We start from the raw sequence: 19,625 nt of genomic DNA on the forward strand, positions 1-19,625 counted from the left end.
CTGGTGGGCTGCTGTCCATAGGGTCTCACAGAGTCAGACATGACTGAAGCAACTTAGCATGCATGCATGCATTGGAGAAGGAAATGGCAACCCAATCCAGTGTTCTTGACTGGAGAATCCCGGGGATGGAGGAGCCTGGTGGGCTGCCGTCTATGGGGTCACACAGGGTCAGACACGACTGAAGCGACTTGGCGGCAGCAGCAGCATAGTGTTTTACATACAAAAAAATAGAGTCCTTAACATTCAGGCAATGAGTTCTATTCCCAAAAGTGCTTTGTGAGAAGACAGATTTCTTTTCTTGTCCTCTAAAAAGATACTTCTATTTGTATTCCTAAAAATGATGCATTTATCACACCATTTCTCATAAGAAGAGTCCAGTTGAAATCACAAGATTTCTGCAGAGAGTGAAGTGATATTAGCAGAGCATCTTCTCCAGAATGCAATGCCTCATCAACAGAGGTGTAATGCAAGAGATACATAAAATGGCAGCTGCATCAGAGGAGTGTATGTATGCCCAGCAGGTAGGCCATGAGAAAAGCCTGAGGTCCAACAGGGTGGCCCCTAGTTGCTAAGTACAACCAGCTGGGAGGCATGGCCTCCAGGGCCTCTTCCCATTCTTTATCTTCTGAGGTGGCCATCATTTCCGGAGATTCAGGCTCCATAACAACATTGATCACTTTACCAATTTTGCTTTGCCCAAGGCCCCTACTGTAATTTCAAATAGAATTTTGTTAATTTCCATTTCTGCTGCTTCTTCCATTTCTCCTTGATCATCTATGCTTTCAAAGGTGTCCTCTAACATCCCTCCATGTCCTCAGCCTTCATCATCTCTTTGGACAATGCATGCATTTCTTCATCTATTTATTTTATCTGTATCCTATAATCTATTTGTTTGAACTAGATTTATGGAATCTTAACAAGAATCTGAATGGCCTTCATTACTTCTGTGCTCTTCTGCAAGAACCAGTCACTTGTAAGACTGCTAACTTGTTCGTCAGCCCCATGAGTACAGAGTTCATGTGAGCCTGGGATGCATACAACTTGCTCACAACCTTCCTTGACCTCCTCACCTCCATGGCCAGAACTACACAGATAGCCTCCTGACCCTTCTTAGCAGTATCTTTCACAAACAGTCTTGGTTTTTCTGCTTCTCCTTGAATGTTTCAAGCTTGCCTGTTAGCAACTCTAATTTCCTTTCTTAGCCAACAAACTCAACATGCAAAAATTAGTTACATTTCTATATATTAACAACAAACTACCTGAAAAAGAAAGAAACAATCCCACCTATAACAGTATCAAAAAGGATAAAAATACTTAGGAATAAATTTAACCATAAGGTGAAAGATCTGTACACTGAAAAGTATAAAACATTGATGTAAGGAATTGAAAACAAAAATAAATAAAAAGATAGTTCATGTTCTTGGACTGAAAGAGTTAGTACTGATAAAATGTTCATACAACTGAAAGCAACCTACAGATGGAATGCAATCTGTACCAAGATTTTAATGTCTTTTAAAAAATAGAACTAAAAAACAGGAAAATTTTCAAAAATAGAAATAAAAAACCCTGAAATCTGTCTTTTGAAAAATAGGAAAAAAAAAGAAAAAAAAAAAAAAAACCTTGAAATTTGGAACCACCTGAGAGACTCTGAATAACCAAAGCAACCTTGAGAAAGAAGAACAAAAGCTGGATGCTTCACATTTACTGATTTCAAACTATTTGACAAGGTTATAATAATCAAAATAGTATGGTATTGGCATAAGAACAGACACACAGACCAATGGAACAGAACTGAGAACCCCAAAATAAACCGTTCGTATGTGGTCAAACAGTATTTGTTATGGGAACCAAGAATATTCAGAGGATAAGATAGTCTCTTCAATAATGAAACCAGACCCCTATCTTACACCACTCACAAAAATTAACTTGAAATGGATTATGACTTAACTGTAATACCAGAAACTACAGAAGTCCTAGATGAAACCATGGGCGTAAGCTCCTTGCTGTTAGTTTTGACAACACTGTTTTTTGTCTGTGTGTTTGTTGGGATTTGATACTTAAAGCACAAGCAACAAAAGCAAAAATAAACAAGTAGGACTATATCAAACTAAAAAGCCTCTGCACAGCAAAAGAATAAGATGAAAAGGTAGCCTACAGAATGGGAGAAATATTTGCAAACTATATATCTGATAAGGGGTTAATACCCAAAATATAGTAGAAGTTCATAAAACTTAACAGCAGAAAAACCCAACCCCAAACCAAAGCAAAACCCCCAAATAACCCAATTAAATGTAGGCAAAGGACCTGAATATAGATTTTCCCAAAGAAGCCATACAAATGGCCAACTGGTACATTGAAAGGTACTGCTGCTAAGTCACTTCAGTCGTGTCTGACTCTGTGCGACCCCATAGACAGCAGCCCACCAGGCTCCGCTGTCCTTGGGATTCTCCAGGCAAGAACACTGGAGTGGGTTGCCATTTCCTTCTCCAATGCATGAAAGTGAAAAAGTGAAAGTGAAGTCGCTCAGTCGTGTCCGACTCTTTGCGACCCCGTGGACTCCAGCCTAGCAGGCTCCTCTGTCCATGGGATTTTCCAGGCAAGAATACTGGAGTGGGGTGCCATTGCCTTCTCCGATTGAAAGGTACATGACATCACTAATCATCAGGGAAATGCAAATAAAATCCACAATGAGAGATTACCTCACACCTGTTAGAATGGCTATCATCAAAAATACAAGATATAAGGCTGGCGAGGATGTGGGGGAAAGGGAACCCTTGCACACTGTTGGTGGGAGTGCAAACTAGTGCAGTCACTATGGAAAAGAGTACAAAGTTTCCTCAAAAAATTAGAAATAAAACTGTCATATGATCCAGCAACTTCAATTTCAGGTATATATCCAAAGGAAATGAAATCACTATCTTGAATAGAAATCTGCATTCCATGTTCAAAGCAGTGCTATTCACAAAAGCCAAGGTATGGAAGCAACCCAAGTTGTTTGTAAATGGACGAATGAATAAAAAAAGTGATACAGATAGATAGACAGATACAGAGACACACACACATACAGGAATATTATTCAGCCATAACAGAAAGGAAATCTTGACATTTGTGACAGCATGGATGTGAACCTTGAGGGTATTATGTTGAGTGAAATAAGTTAGACAAAGATAAATACTATTACTAGATGATCTCACTTATATGTGGAATCTAAAAAACAAACTCACAGAAACAGAGTAGTTTGGTGGTTGCCCAGGGGTTGAGGGGGGTGCGGCACTGGGATGGATGAAGGTGGTCAAGGGTGCAAACTTCCAGTTTTGAAATGAATGATTTCTGGGGATCTAATGTACAGGAGGGTAACAATAGTTAACAGTATTGTTATATACATGAAAGTTGCAAAGAATACATCTTTAAAGTTCTACACACACACACACGTGCATAAAAGGTAACTGTGAGGTGATGGATGTATTAACCAACTTTATTACTGGAATCATTCTGAAATATACACAAATATCAAACCATCACATGTACACCTTAAACTTATACAATACGTCAGTTATATCATGATAAAAGTGGGAAAATTCAAGCAAATATGAACAAGGATAAAAGAAAAGAGAAAGAATAATAAGGCAAGAAAGCGCGAGATATATTCCACGAAAGTCTGCACCTTTTCCAGGACAAGGGGAAAGAAACCGGAAAACTGTCCCTTCCTCTCCTCCACCTCAACACAAATAAAATAACTTACCTCCTCTAGGAGACCAGACAACTGCTGCCTCCAGCAGGAACTGTATTCCCCGCTGATCTCTGAGACTGTGCACTTTTGTAACTATTCTGAACAAATCACTGAATTAATTTCCTTTTTATTTCCTTACAAGAAAACTAAACTACTGATATACCAAAATGTTCTCCCTCACTGGAATTTCCCCTGATTCTAGTATTTGGGTTTATATGACTCCATTTGGAGTTAGTTTTAGGAGACATTTTTTTTTTTAAAAGGAAACATTTAGTACTACAGTTGGTCTAAGTGTTCTATTCTGTATAGGCCAATATAAGCTTTTTTCCCCCCTCATTCTTTGCTTTCTTCCTCTCATTTTTACTCACCCTCTGCTTTCAAAGTGCTACTTTTCATACCAAACTTTTCATCCTCAAAAATGTTACAGACTTTTCAAGATGAATGTTGTTCCCCAAATACAAACCCTGGGACTCAGATGCATCATTGGGGGTTAACTTCTCGGTACCATACATAAAGACAACGTTTTACAAACAGTCTCTGATTTTACAGACTTATCTGAGCACGTTTTACAGGAGACTGGGCAGGTAGATATTCAAGGCGCCTTATCCTCAGCACCCCTGCCCGTATTGTAGTCTGCGGGGGCTGCCATAACAAAATACCATGCACTGTGTGGCTTAAAAAACAGGACTTTATATTCTCAGAGGTTTGGAGGCTGGGCAGTCCAAGGTCAAGGTGTGGTTTCTGCTGAGATCTCTCTGGGCTAGTAGATGTCTGCCTTCATGCTATGTTCTCACACGGAGAAGAAAGAAAGAGCATGAGCCCTCTCATACGGTCTTATTAGGACGCTAATCCCCTTGGATGGATCAGGGCTCCATCCACCCTTATGATTTTACTTCATTTTAATTACTTTCTTATTCCAAATACAGTCACACTGCGGGATTAGGGTTTCAACATAAGACTTTGGGGAGACACGATTCTGTCTCTAGGACCCTTCCCCAATACTATAAAGTGAAAACAGAAACTCACAAATATCCATGTTTAACTTCATTACCCATTGGCAGAAATTAATTATGAAAAAGAATTAGCAAGTTGTATCATCTACCACTACTCCTTCTGCTGCTCGGTAGGTTGAAAATAACTTTCCTTGTGCTTCAAAGCACTTTAGGAGAGCTCTTTTTCTTTAACATGAAGGTTAAAATGGCTTGGTAACTGGACTTAAGGTGATAATCACTTTGTAGTACATATAGATGTTAAATTTTAATGCTGAAAACCTGAAACACATAATAAAAAAGTGTTTTTAAATGAAAAAAAAAAAGATTTCATATAATCCCATAACAGCCCTTTTACCCCTCCCCTTATGTTACCCCTCCTTCTTCCTTCTCCCTTCTGGTAACCGCTAGTTTGTTCTCTATTATCTGTGCGTCTACTTCTTTTTTTGTTTTATTCACTAGTTTGGTTATTAGATTCCACATATAAATGATTTCATATAGTGTTTGTCTTTCTCTGTCTGACTCAGTAGCTTCTTATTTAAAAAATATTGGGGACTCTTGGCCAGAGAATCATGTTGAAACATGTTTTGACAGAGCCTTTATAAGCAATTACCCTTCCCCCCTGCTGAAGCAAGCATTCCTCACCTCTGCTGAGCTCTGCAGATTCCCAGAGCACTTCAATACCAGTTATTTAATCTTCACAACCACCAAGCAAGACGTATCAGTAATCATGATAGTATTAATAATAAAAACTTTTATTGAGGGCTGACTTGGTGTCTGTTACTACACCAAATGCTTTGTGTGAATTAGGTCAATTGTCATGACAATAACTCTGATTATTCCTGTTGAAAGATGAGGAAACCAAAGCTCAGAAAAAGTAAGTAAATTGTCCCCATTTTACAGACCCAGAACTGAGCTTTCTAAGACCCTTTCCAAGGCACCATGCTGTTTCTCAGCATCTCCAAGTCACCCTTGGGGGCTGAGACCATTTTGGTGCCCTTTAGGGGGCTCACCATCCCAGCCTGGAAGAGATCAGTCACAGTGGTCTATCAGCTGTGCCTGTAAGCCATGGTTTGTACACTCACACAAAGATATCTCAAAAGTGAAGGCAAAGGGCATGATCCCAGTTGGAAACGACTAATGGGGATCCTTTGCCTCTGAGGCAAGAGCTCCAATCTACAACGAGAAGCGCCAGTTCCACTGGCACGCTGTCTACATAATGTGAACCATGGCATTTGGCAATGGCTCTTAAATTTGGCACATGCCACGCTCCTCCTGGACCCATGAGATAACATAACCAAATGTTTTCTGAGGCTGTAAGAAATGCATGCTTTGCAGGTAGGAAGAAAGGCAAACATCATCCTTACAGGGGGCTCGCCTCATCCGATCCCAAGGGCAAAATGGCTCAGTCCCTGCCGATCCTCCAAAAGGTTAAATGTGAGCAAGGACCCAGATAAATGGTCACAATGCAAACAAAGTCATGTAAATAAATGCATCTCTGATCGACTCGGGCTGGTGATGCCAAATATACCATCTGCACCATTTCTCATGATGAGTTTTTTTTTTTTCCCCTGCAAGTCCCAAGCAGTGAGAAGATGACCATGTTTATGCAGACCAAGGTACGCTTCATTTGACTCTCTTGGAAATTTAAAAAAATTTTCAGATCCACAGAGAATCAATAGCATTTATATTTTTATAGGTAAGCTTGAAGTTAGAAGAAAGAAATCTCACTAGAAAATATAGGGCAAATGTCTGAGGCCTGAAAAGGTACTTGTCATGTACTGTGATTTTCAGAGGACTCTAGTTACATCTTCAATCTAAGACTCTTCAGCTTGCCCATTCGTTTATTCACTTAACAAAAGTATTGTTGTTGTTTAGTCGCTAAGTCATGTCTGACTCTTTTGCACTTCATTGACTATAGCCTGCCGGGCTCCTCTATCCATGGGATTTATCTGTTGACTCAGTTGATAAAGAATCTGCCTGCAATGCGGGACACCTGAGTTCGATCCCTGGGTCTGGAAAATCCCCTGGAGAAAGGAATGGCAACCCACTCTAGTATTCTTATCTGGAGAATTTCATGGACAGAGGAGCTTGGCGGGCTGCAGTCCATAGGGTTGCAAAGGGTTTGACACGACTGAGCAACTTTCACTTTCATTGTTTTGTTTAATCTCTATATCATGTTGCCATGCCCTCCTCCAGGAATATTCCTGGCCCAGGGGTCAAACCTGCATCTCCTGTGTCTCTGCACTGGCAGGCAGATTCTTCACCACTGAGCCACCCGGGAAGTCCCAACGACTTTGGAGTTAATATTCTAACTCTTGCATAACTCAGAATTCTGTGGCTGCTGCTGCTAAGTCGCTTCAGTTGTGTCTGGCTCTGTGCGACTCCATAGGTGGCAGCCCACCAGGCTCCCCTATCCCTGGGATTCTCCAGGCAAGAATGCTGGAGTGGGTTGCCATTGCCTTCTCCACAATTCTGTGAGAGAAACAACAAAAAACACCTGTAGATGGAGTGATAGTTGTTATAGTAGAGGAGCCCCAGCTAGAGGAGTGATGATCCCCACTCTTCTTGAGGGGGACAGGGTGGAGGATGTGGAAGGAGAGAGCACCAGGGAGTTCAGGAGAAGCTGCAGATAGGAAGGGGCATTTGAGTTGGGCACTGAAGGATGAGTAGGAGCTCTCCATGCAGGCAAAGGGCAAAGGAGGGGATGTTCTTGGAGCAAGGACACAGGGAGAGGAAAAGCACTTCTGTTCAAGGAGTGATGTCTAGGCTACTCTGACTTGAGACCAAGGTGTCTGAAAACAGTGGAAGAAAAGGAGAAGATACAGCCTGGGGGCTGGTCTGGGGTCAGAGAGTGAAGGCAGAGTTGGTAATATTAAAGCCTTGGGATTTCTTTTAATAGGCCAGGGGAAATCGTTTGTTTACACTTTACAGCAAGGCACTGACCTAATCTTATTTGAGTTTTAGAAAGATTATACTGGGCTAAATGGAGTGGGCCTTGAGGCTGTCAAAATGTTCGTAATTTGTCCCCAAAACAGGGGTGGTGGAATCTTTCCCCAGGAGGTTAAACAAATTTCCCAAATGCCAGGATGCTGGGGAATTGCACCCAGGGAGCAGGCCCCCACCTCTCTCCCGCAGTAGAGGGCAGGGTACCCACTTGGGCACAGGGCCCAGCTCTGTTGCCTACCTCCCCAGCAGCCACAGTTGGAGAAAAATGTTACAAAGCAAGGAAAACAAGTAAACCAACTTGCAAAAACCTTTTCAGTACTCTGAGAAAGAGACTTTTCGAACACAAGACTCTTTCCTATGAGGACAGAGGCTGTGGTCCCTGTTCTGTCTGCATTCAAACCAAGACCCAATCACCTCCACAAATGTAGTCAGTTTGCAGATAAAAATGCTTTTGCTACCAACGCTTCTGTCAGGCACAGGCTTCAGTGTTTTTCAAGTTTTATGTTTTTAATACCCTCATTAATATAACATGCCCTTTGCTGTTGGTATGATGCAAGCACTTCACTGGTATCTTTTTTTTTTTCTTTGCTGTGCCACACAGCATGTGTGATCTAGTTCCCTGAGCAGGAATTGAACCCAGGACCCTGGCAGGGGCAGTGCAGTGTCTTATCCACTGAACTACCAGGGAAGTCTTCAGTGGCTGCTGCTGCTAAGTCGCTTCAGTTGTGTCCAACTCTGTGTGACCCCATAGATGGAAGCCTACCAGGGTCCTCTGTCCATGAGATTTTCCAGGCAAGAGTACTGGAGTGGGGTGCCATTGCCTTTTCCAAGTCTTCAGTGGAGTCTTAAAGAAATGCTCTTGTTCTCTTGAATATCTGCTCTGCCTGTGTTCAGCCCCTGACTCAGAAGCAGATGGCCCTGACACCCATTTCCCCCCACACGTTGGAACCTTTAGCTCCTTCAGTATGGCAGCTGCCCCCCACTTTTCTGAGGGTCTCCATCGCTCTCTGTACACCCCCTCACCCTCATCTCAGAGCAGTCATGGGACTCAAAGAAGCTGCCAAAGCAGAGAAACCTCTGCTGGGAAGGAGGACCAGGTGAGCAAAGTTCTGAGCAGAAACCCATGCAACCACGGCAGGCAGGCAGGCAGGCAGGCAGGCACTTAACTGGGGCTTTTAAAGAGAGTCTTCCAATGAGCATTCATTGACCATTTGCTGCACCTGCTACAAAATCCTAATATGGCCCAGCAGCAGTAAGAATTTGCACGGAGGTGCCCACTGCTTTATCATGGAAACTAACAGATTTTCCTAAAATCCTGCAAAGGGAAGAAAGATCCTTCCAGGTCACATTTAGCACCATGGTCAGTAGTGTGGAACGTGGACTCAGCAGAGGAAAAGCAGTGGGTCCTGGGCCGGTAAGCAAGCCTCTGGTCTAACGAGAGAGAAAACCCACAGAGCACGTGCTAACTTGACTTCACTTCTGGTCATAAAGCATCTGATCACTTTACTAGTGAAACAGTAAAGTAAAACAGCAATTTTTTTCTATTCTGCTCTCAAAATCATCTTTCTTCCCTGTTACTAAAATTGATTTCATTCCCATTTAGCTATAAGCCAAACAGAGCCCTGCATCCACCATCTCCCAGTTCATTTTCCATCATGTCATTTTAGCTTTAGAACCTGAATCCTTGTTTACATGTAAATAACTCAGGGTTACTTATGCTGATTTAAAAACAAAAAGAGACCGCTAATCATCGATTGTTTGATATATACCATTTACAGCAAAAGATCCTATTTCCACTGATCATTTTTTGTTATTAAAATGTAGTTTTTAGCTCTTTTTCTCTCAAGGACTGGGTTTGGATAATTGAGCTCTGAAGAAAGATTGAAAACTCTTTCCATATAAATGGAGGGGAAAAATCTGAAATGTTAAGTACTAACCCGTAGTCCACTATTGCCCTTATCTTTAATAATGGAAACACAGTTTAGCACACCATGCAAAAGAGCATCCTTGTATTTTTAAATTGCAAGTGTCCAATTATGTACAAGGGTCAAGACAAAATTGATCTGAAGGAGCTCAGTTTAAAAATCATTTTAAAAATCAGGACAAAGGATGCCACATTATTAAACTAAAATGTTTAAAAATGAAAAGTATTATGCATGCCGCATGGCGGAAGATCAGATTTTTATTAATGCAAGTTTTAAATGCTGATTAATCCTCTCGAGAGTCAGTTTCCCAAAGCATTGGACTGTATTCAAGTCTTTTTCACAACGGCACATCACTTCCATTATTCTGAATATTAATTGAACAACATTATAACTAAGGATACAAAGCAAGATTTAAAGCATGATTACAGCTGTCAGTGCTTACATCTAAATAAGTCATTGGAAATTCAAGCTTAGAAGAAAAAAAATGGTGTAAATCGGTCTTAGAATGGTGAAGCTCTCTCAGCCTTTTTCAAAAATGAATTTGCTGCCTTAGGACTCGAGAAAGCTTCAGCTGTGACTTGGTCTTACCATATTTATCTGGGCAACTCTCAATCAGAAATCAGAGTTCTGTTTTTTTCTTGAGATTTGGGACAATGTCAAGGAGATTTTCTTTTGAGGGAGAAGGAAAGGGAGAGCCAAAGAATATTAATAGTTGATAGAATTTCCCATTTCCTCATTTTATATTTCTATTTCAGCCTCATGCCTATACTCAAAAATCAAACAATTAAACAAATTTAATCAAATGAGCTATTATGGTTCCAAAACAACTCATTAAACCGAGAGTCAAGCAACTGAAAGTAACTAATGACTTATTTTCACAACAACCTATTGTCTAAATTCAACTTCTTTTACCTCCTAAACCCAGTTTGGGGGTAGGTGAAAATCCCTACGTCCCTACCAAAAGCAGAGTAAAAATGCTGGCTTCTATTACCACCTTGGAGGAATTTTAGTTTTGTTTCTTTAAATGGTTGCTCTGTATCTGAGTGATAGCTCTTTGTTCAAAAGGATGCAAAAGCTACTCTCACATCTAATTCTAGTGAGATAAATGGCATTATGAAGGGAATATTAAAAATTTACAGCCCCCTTTACTAAGTTTATTTGTCAGCCAAACATGCTGAATATTGCATAGCACACACACACACGCAAAAGCATGCCACCCCGACGATGAAAAAGATATGAGGAAATAATGATGCAGTGATAACAAGTCTGATGGAGTTTGCATATCTCCGTCGCTGTTGGCATGTCGTTTAATTGTATTGCGCCAAACCGGCAGAATCGCACAATATGTTAGTGTAAAGGGTCCACAGTTTAAGCGGAAAATCTAGAAGTGTTAACTATACACTGTCTAATTATACAACCTTACTGTCCCAGAATGTGATTTCAGAAACCATTTCTGACATATGGGAAAAGGGTAGAACAGCTGGTCATTAAGGTTTTCTCAAGACTATTTAGCAACACACTTGAATGTAATTAAAGTGAGACACTAAATACCGCACTTGTGGTACAATGTATTTTTAATTTTTATGGCACGTGGTAAAAGTAAATAGATGCGGAGCATTCAAGTTTCTCCAGTAGGCATCCAACTTGTCAAAGATGCAGTGTCTGTTTGGCTGATTGTAAGCCGGGTCCTGGTGTTAAGTCATAGACATCCATTTGGGATGTTTAAGGCTGTCTTAAAGGGACTGAATTTGGCAATACTCTGAGGGATGTTTAATTGGAACTCCCAGACAAAGCATGAGATGAACTCATTCATTTATTTATTCATTCATTCATCAAACACGACCTGGAATAATTTTAGATGATAAAGACATTGGCCCTGCCCTCGAGTTACTCACAGCTTATTATGCTTAAAATACAGAGTGAAGGAAGGTGATTAAAGGGTACCATAGGAGCAAAAAGGGGTATCAGGTCCAAACCGGTGATGTCCAGCAAAACCCCCTGAACAGGAGTCAATTTAAGCTGGAAGAAAACAGGGGAGCGAGGAGTAAGGACAGTCCAAGCAGAGGGAGCAGATTATGCAAAGGTTTGGAGGTGAGGGTTTTGTAATAAGAATATGATCTTTATACTTACTGAACATTTACAACATCCTGGCACTAGGCTAAGCCCTTGATATATATTATCTCACTTAATTCTCCCAGCAACCCTATGTGTTAAGTACTATGGTCTACCCTTTACAGATGAGGAAACTAACAGGATTCAAACCCAGGTTTGTTTGCATCTCAAATCAAACTTTTTTTCATATTGCCTTCTCCCAACTAATAGGAAGAGCCAAGTCTATTTAATTTTTAAAGAACTTAGTGTATAGACTCTTCATTCCCTGTTAAAACCCTGTGATTAAGAGAAAGACAAGCTACAGAGTAGGAAAAAATATTTGCAAATCACATATCTAATAAAGGACTTATATCTAGATATATAAAGAACTCTCAAAACTCAACGGTAAGAAAATAAATCACCCAGTTAAGTAGCTGAGCAAAAGATATAACAGATACTTCTCCAAAGAAAAAATGTAGTGCTAAATAAGCATATGAAACATTGCTTACCATCATTAGCCATTAGGGAAATGAGCATTAAAATCACAAAGAAATATCATTATGTTCCTATTAGAATGGCTAAAATAACAATTAAAAAATCATGACAATACCAAGTGCTATCAAGGGTATGGAGCAACTGGAACTCTTATACATTGCTGGTGGGAGTGCAAGATTGTACATCCACTCTGGAAAATGTTGGTAGTTTCTTATAAAGTTAAACATTTGCTTACCATATGATCCAGAAAACCCACTCCTAGAGAAATGAAAACCTATGTGAATATTTGGAGCACAGTTATTCAGAATCTCTGAAAACTAGAAACAATACAAATATCCTTCAGCAAACGAATTGGCAAACTGTCTTACTTTCACACAATGGAATACTGATCAGCCATGAAAAGGAATGAACTAATATACACAACCAACTAGAATAAATATATGCAATGTTGATAAATGGAACTCTAGTCATTAGGGAAAATATAACATTCCAGGTACCACACTAGACTTGCCAAGATTTCTTCTTTGGTCATCTAATCTTCCAACAGATCTATGAGATAAACTTTAATATCCCCATTTCACAAGCAAGGAATCTGAGGTTCAAAGCAGTTAAGAAGCTTCCCCATGTATGTGAGTGCAAGTGCACACACAGACACACACACACAGACATACACCTATACACAAAGCTAAGGAGTCATAAGGCCAATGTAGAAGCCCATAGTTTTTCCATCATGGTTGGTTAGTGCCTACTTTGATTTATATTGCTACCTAACTTTACAGAAGATATAGTGATTCTGAGAAAACAGGACATAGCATGAGGAATTATGAATCGTGATTAAGAAGTCAAATCTGAGACACTCCAGGGCTGAGCTCTGTTTGTGGGATTTCTTTGGCCTTCTCTCTTCTCTTCTCTTTCTATCAAAGGATGTTTCATTGTTCATTAGAATCTTCAACAGACAGTGGCTAAGGAAAAAAAAAAAGATATGAAACTCAAACCGACTCACTTTATTCCTTACATTTTTGTTGTTTAGTTGCTAAGTCATATCTGACTCTTTCATGACTCCATGGACTGTAGCCCACCAAGCTCCTCTGTCCATGGGATTTCCCAGGCAAGTATTATAGTGGATTGCTGAAGTGGATTGCCATTTCCTTCTCCAGGGGATCTTCCCAACCCAGGGATCAAAGCCATGTCTCCTTGCATTGGCAGGAAAATTCTTTACCACTGAGCCACCAGGGAAGCCCCCACACAGATGTCTAGAAATGTTGAAACTTTGGCTAATAAGAAACTGAAAATTGGCCGTAAATAATCATCATCTTTACAACTGCTGTCTTCTTAGTATAAATGACCAAGCAATGCTGCAGCTGTGAGCTCTGATCCTGTAGTTTCAGCCTCTTTACCACCACTGTGAAACTATATCTTTCATTTTCCTTACTGCTTCTTAAGGGGCAGTCCTTCAACCTTGAAGATTACCTTGCCGCAAAAGGACAGGATTTGGAGTTGTTTTCCACCATAGGAAGAGTAGAATTAGAGGCTCGTCCACATTCTCTTACTCTCTCCCAATCTCTATTGTTATCATAGTAGCTGGACACAGTGAAAGAACGTAGACTTTTGGCCAGAGAACAAAAGAAAGCTAACTGACCCACGTGGGCATTGAACCCTTGACCTCATTAGCATTGTTTTCTCACCACCCCTGCTAACAGAAAGCCCAATTATGAACACTGAACCAAAGAGGGAAGTCACCTCTTCACCTGGAGCCAAGAAAAGCCTACGACGGCTGGTTGTTAAGAAGGGAGTGCTTCTCCAGGCAAATAACCACAGCATGAACATCCATAAGCAATTTCTAAGCTTCTTCCAATCTTGCATGGCTCAGTCTAACAAGAATTGCTGTCAGTGTGGTTTCCAGTCTGAGAGGTGACAAAAGTTTTAGGACCATCACCTTACAATGTGCTGGAGTATACAGGGTGTACCTTCTTACAAAGACTCTCAAGTCTAAACCAACTTAAATCATCTGCAGTTGTAATCCCCCATTCTTATTTCTAACTTTGAAACCCTTCCCCACTGTTAGTCTTCACATTCGAAGCCCTGCCTATAAACAGAACACTTCTTTTGAGTGTCCACTGAGGGATCTATGGCAGAGATATTTACACAGTTGATTTTTCAGTTGAAATGAGTCTTGTTACTCTATGGCATCATAGAGGTTCTTCAAAGTGGTTCTTAAACTGTTAATTACAACTTCCTTGTTCTGAAAGGTAGTGAATTTGTAAGATTTGTGTCTCTGTATATGAGTTTATGTGCGCATATAATTATTTAGGAATTTTTTAGAGTTTAAGTTGAGTTATATCTAATTAGTTGTATTTCATTTTTTGAAAACTAAGATTACTCCTATAATCTCCTGGAATGCAATGACTGAGTAGGTCAGTCAAGGCATGATGATAATAAAATCAAAGAAGACGGCTCAATTCCCTGACCAGTTATAGGGCTTTTTTTATAGTAATGGGCCACAACTCCAGGCAGAGACAATCAGCTCATACATGGTGTGATTTTCATAATGAGAACAAGGAGAAAGGGCATGATAATTCATTGTAGAAACACACCTTTTTTTTACTGGAAAAAAAAAGAGTCAATTCTGATGGTAGTTGGTTTAGCTTTATATTGTTCTCATATACAAGGGTGGCACTATTTGCTATTGCTAAGTCACTTTAGTTGTGTCTGACTCTGTGTGACCCCATAGATGGCAGCCCACCAGGCTTCCCCATCCCTGGGATTCTCCAGGCAAGAACACTGGAGTGGGTTGCCATTTCCTTCTCCAATGCATGAAAGTGAAAAGTGAAAGTGAAGTCACTCAGTCGTGTCCAACCCTCAGAGACCCCAAGGACTGCAGCCTTCCAGGCTCCTCTGTCCATGGGATTTTCCAGGCAAGAGTACTGGAGTGGGGTGCCATTGCACTACTTAATGAATTAGAAGATGTATGTCCAGAAACTAGAGTTGACCCACTCAAAGATGAATTATAGTTCTAGACTCTAAATTGTGGTTATATTTCAGAACATATTTTACTTTATAGAAGACTTTTTGATCCTATGGATTTGACTGCTAGCTCTTCCTACTATTCTATTCTTCCTAGTACCAGACAACAACTCATTTCCTACCAAGCTCATGCAATGACATAAAGTGTATCTCAAAGATATTGTGAGCTCAGTTCCAGACCACCACAATAAAGCAAATATTGCAATAAAATAAGTCACACCAATTTTTAAATTTCCCAGTGCATATAAAATTTATACTTACATATACTGTGGTCTATGAAGCACGCAATAGCATTTTGTCTAAAAAGCAATGTACATACCTTAATTTAAAATACCTAATTGCTAACTATCATCTGAGCCTGTAGCAAATCAATCTTTTTGCTGGTGGAGGGTCTTGCCTCCATGTTGACGGCTGCTGACTGTTCAGGATGGTGGTTGATGAAGTTTGGGGTGGTTGGCCAAAAAATCTGTTTGGATTTTTCTATAGCATCTTGCAGAGTATGTCTCCATCAGATATCCATCGTTTTTTCTGAGCAGTGGGTCTCAAGAGTGGGCTTAAACTTTCCATTAAACCATGCTGTAAACAGATGTGCCGTCATCTAGACTTTCTTGTTCCCCTTACAGAGCATAGGCCGAGTAGATTAGCATAATTCTTAAGGGCCTCAGAATTTCAGAATGGGAAATGAACAATGACTTCAAGTCACCAGCTACAATAGCCCCAGACAAGAGTATCAGCTGGGCTTTTTGAAGCCAAGCACTGACATCTCCTCTGTAACTATGGAAGTCCTAGGTGGAGTCTTCTTCCAAAAGAAGACATAGAAAAATTGGTAGCCACCTTGCTTAATGATCTTTGTTAGCTCTTCTGGATCAGAGAAGGCAATGGCACCCCACTCCAGTACTCTCGCCTGGAAAATCCCATGGACGGAGGAGCCCGGTGGGCTGCAGTTCATGAGGTCGCTAAGAGTCGGACACGACTGAACTACTTCACTTTCACTTTTCACTTTCATGCATTGGAGGAGGAAATGGCAACTCACTCCAGTGTTCTTGCCTGGAGAATCCCAGAGACGGGGGAGCCTGGTGGGCTGCCGTCTATAGGGTCGCACAGAGTCGGACATGACTGAAGCAACTTAGCAGCAGCAGCAGCAGCTCTTCTGGATAACTCATTGAGGCTTCTATATCAGCACTTGCTCCTTCACTTAGCACTTTCTGTAAATGGCAGCTTTCCTGAAACCTCATGAACCAACTTCAAACTTTCCTTCTGCAGCTCCCTCACCTCTCTCAACTTTGTAGAATTGAAGAGAATTAGAGCCTTGCTCTGGATTAAGCTTTATAAGCAAATGTTGTGGCTGACTGGACCTTCTATCAAGACCACTAAAACTTCCTCCATATGATAAGGCTGTTTTGCTTTCTTATCATTGGTGTGTTCACTGAAGTAGCATTTTAAATTTCCTTTAAGAACTTTTCCTTTGCACACCCAACTTGGCTGATTGGCAAAACAGGACTTGCTTTCAGTTTATCCTGGCTTTGGACATGCCTTCCTCACTTTAATCTTATTTCTAGATTTTTATTTAAGATAAGAGACATATGACCCTTCCTTTTGTTTGAACACTTAGAGGCGATTGTAGGGTTATTAACTGGCTTCATTTCAATACTGCTGAGTCTTAGGGAATAGAAAGGCCTGAGGAGAGGGAGAGAGATGGCAGGATGGCTGGTTGGTGGACCAGTCAGAACATATATAACAATGAGCAGTTAAGTTATTTGTCTTCTATGGGAGTGATTAATGGTGTTCCAAACAATTACTATAGTAACATCATGGATCACTGATCACAGTCACCATAACAAACCTCATAACATGAAAAAGTTTGAAATATTGGGATAATTGCATAAATGTCACACAGAAATAAGAAGTGATCAAATACTATTGGAAAAATGGTGCCAATAGACTTGCTTGATGCAGGGTTGCCTCAACTTTGTGTATGTGTGTGTGCATGCTCAGTTGTATCTGACTCTTTGTGACCCCATGGACTGTATAGCCCACCAGGCTCCTCTGTCCATGGGATTTTCCAGACAAGATTACTGGGTGGGTTGCCATTTCCTACTCCAGGGATTGAACCCACCTCTCTTGCATCTCCTGCATTGGCAGGCGGGTTTTTTATCATCTGCAACTACCAAATCTTATACAAATTTCCATTTGCAAAAAATACAGTCTGCAAAGTGCAATAATATAAAGCACAATAAAATGAGGTCTATCTATGTAGCCATAGAAAACCCAGTTTGAATCAATTCTGACTCTGTCTGATAGGCTTTGCTAGTGTCCCAACATCTCATTCTCCTCTCCTTCCAGGTATAAAGAAGATGACATAGTCTTACTCTTTGAAGTTAGGTGTGTCCACATGAGTAATTTGGACCAATGAAATATGAGCACAGGAGTCCAAAATATTGAACTGCTTGTACTCAAGGCAGCAAACACAGAGGCAAACCGGAACCTCCTGGTGAGATACCAGCACCAGAATCAATAGCATCTTGTAAGCCTGTGATCCTGAGTAATGTCTCTGTGGAGCAGACCTACTCCTGACCCTACACCTCCATCTCTAGCTGGCAGGTAAGCAAGAAATCAACCTGTGCTATTTTAAGCCATTGACAGTTTGAGGTTGTTACTTTCTCCAGGATATCCTGACTGCCTCACTAGAGAAGAAAGTATCAGTGTTTCAGCATCTCAGCCTTTCCAGGCTTTATCTTTCCAGAAAGATAACAACTTTCAGGAGTTGGGTATCTGAAGTCTTGGCGAGCGTCCCAAGAACCAAAGTGCTCACTGAGGCACTTCCTACAGTACTGGCCTTGCCTGTGTTACTGGGTTCATGCCTCAGTTTCCCCTCTGAGTAGTGACCTGACTCTTCAGTAGCCTGGCTCTCTTGGACCCTCCATAACATCACGATCAATGTCTCCATAACATCGCGATCAATTAGTGGGCTTAAGAACACTTGATATGAGACAAAGAGGCTGAGAACAAAGCAGGAGCTGACAGTCTTCATAAGTGAAGTACATTGGTAGCATAGTCAGACCACTGTGCAAAGCAGAAAGTAAAAATTTCCAAATTGAAACAATCTGATGGAACAAATGACAACTCAGGATCTTGTCTAAAGGTTGATATAGTTTTTGATGCATATAACTTTTCTGGGTTGGGCAGAAGGAGTGATAAGTGTGGACTTTGCTATATCCTCAGCCCTAGGGTGTGTATGGGGCTGCACTACCAGCTTCGATGATTCTGGCTGAAGGATAAGGAAAGAATAGCTACATCAGCCAGTGTTCACCAAGAACTGTGTGTGCCTACCAAAAATGTAGGAAGATTTGGACTCTTTCTGTAAGAAGCCCTTATGTTTAGGGTGAGAAGAGTTAATATACATGAAACACTCTGCAAGCATTATTAAACAATAGGTGCTTTATTCAGCTTCCATTGATGTGCCTCTAGCTACCATAGGATTGCAGAGAAGAGAAAGAGGAATCGCTGGGGAAAGTCAAACAATTTTCACACAGAAGGTAAATTTTTATAGGGAGCGTAAAGGAAGGGTGGAAATTAGATCGAGTAAAGGATAGAATAGAAAAAGAGTGAGCAAAGGCCTTGAAGTTACAAGAGGGAGTTAGCAGGAAGTCCGCCAATGAGAGAATAGGGTGTTGAGCAGTGAAAATAATTTGAGGTTGAGGGGTGAGAGGTTGTCTAGAAGGGAGCGAAACCTGGCAAGCAGAAGAATTTACACTTTCTGGGGGAGAAACTGAAAATCCCCAGAAAATTCACCCAGAAGACACGCTGTGAAATAAACATCTGCTGAAAGCCCAGTCTCAACTTAGACACCAGCCTCATGAAAATGCTTGGCAATTCCAGAGGTCACGCTGCCTGTGGCCTGAGTGCAGACCTGGGTGTTCAGCCTTTGAACCCACGGTCCTTCCATTCCTGCCCAGACCTCTCGAGCCTCTCTGCAACGTCACCCGCCACGTGTCCGTGGGCACCTCCTGTCACCTACACTCCGACACCATCCCCTGGTCTGAGCAGAGTGACTGCATCCCGATACTGAGGCTTCAGCAAGTCGGAAGCATATTCTCACCTCGTTAACTCTGGGCCCCTATTCCTGGACACCTAGATTCACCTTTGCACCCTTGTTTGGAGCCCCAGGGCAGCCCAGGTCCTCCTTTTGCTTCTTGCTTTCAGAGAGCAGGCAGAAGGGATGCATACTGGCCTATAGGACCAGAGTTACATGGGGCCCTGAGAACTTTTCAAGTGAGAATCTGCCTCAATTTGTTGTGAAGTTCTTTGATTTGTTGATTCAAGCCTATGATCTCTAAAACATATATATCTAAACTCTAGTTCATGAATGCTTTATGTGCTAGACATCATATAATTTAAGAGTTAAAATCGAAGAATCAAGCA

General features: G+C 41.0%; 1 pseudogene; it reads right to left on the reverse strand.

The window, feature by feature from the left end:
* Positions 1 to 494: 494 nt before the first annotated feature.
* Positions 495 to 19,428, reverse strand: LOC102391178 (annotated as a pseudogene).
* Between the last annotated feature and the right edge of the window lie 197 nt (positions 19,429 to 19,625).

The sequence above is a fragment of the Bubalus bubalis genome, chromosome 5 (genome assembly GCF_019923935.1).
Source record: "Bubalus bubalis isolate 160015118507 breed Murrah chromosome 5, NDDB_SH_1, whole genome shotgun sequence".
Taxonomy (NCBI): domain Eukaryota; kingdom Metazoa; phylum Chordata; class Mammalia; order Artiodactyla; family Bovidae; genus Bubalus; species Bubalus bubalis.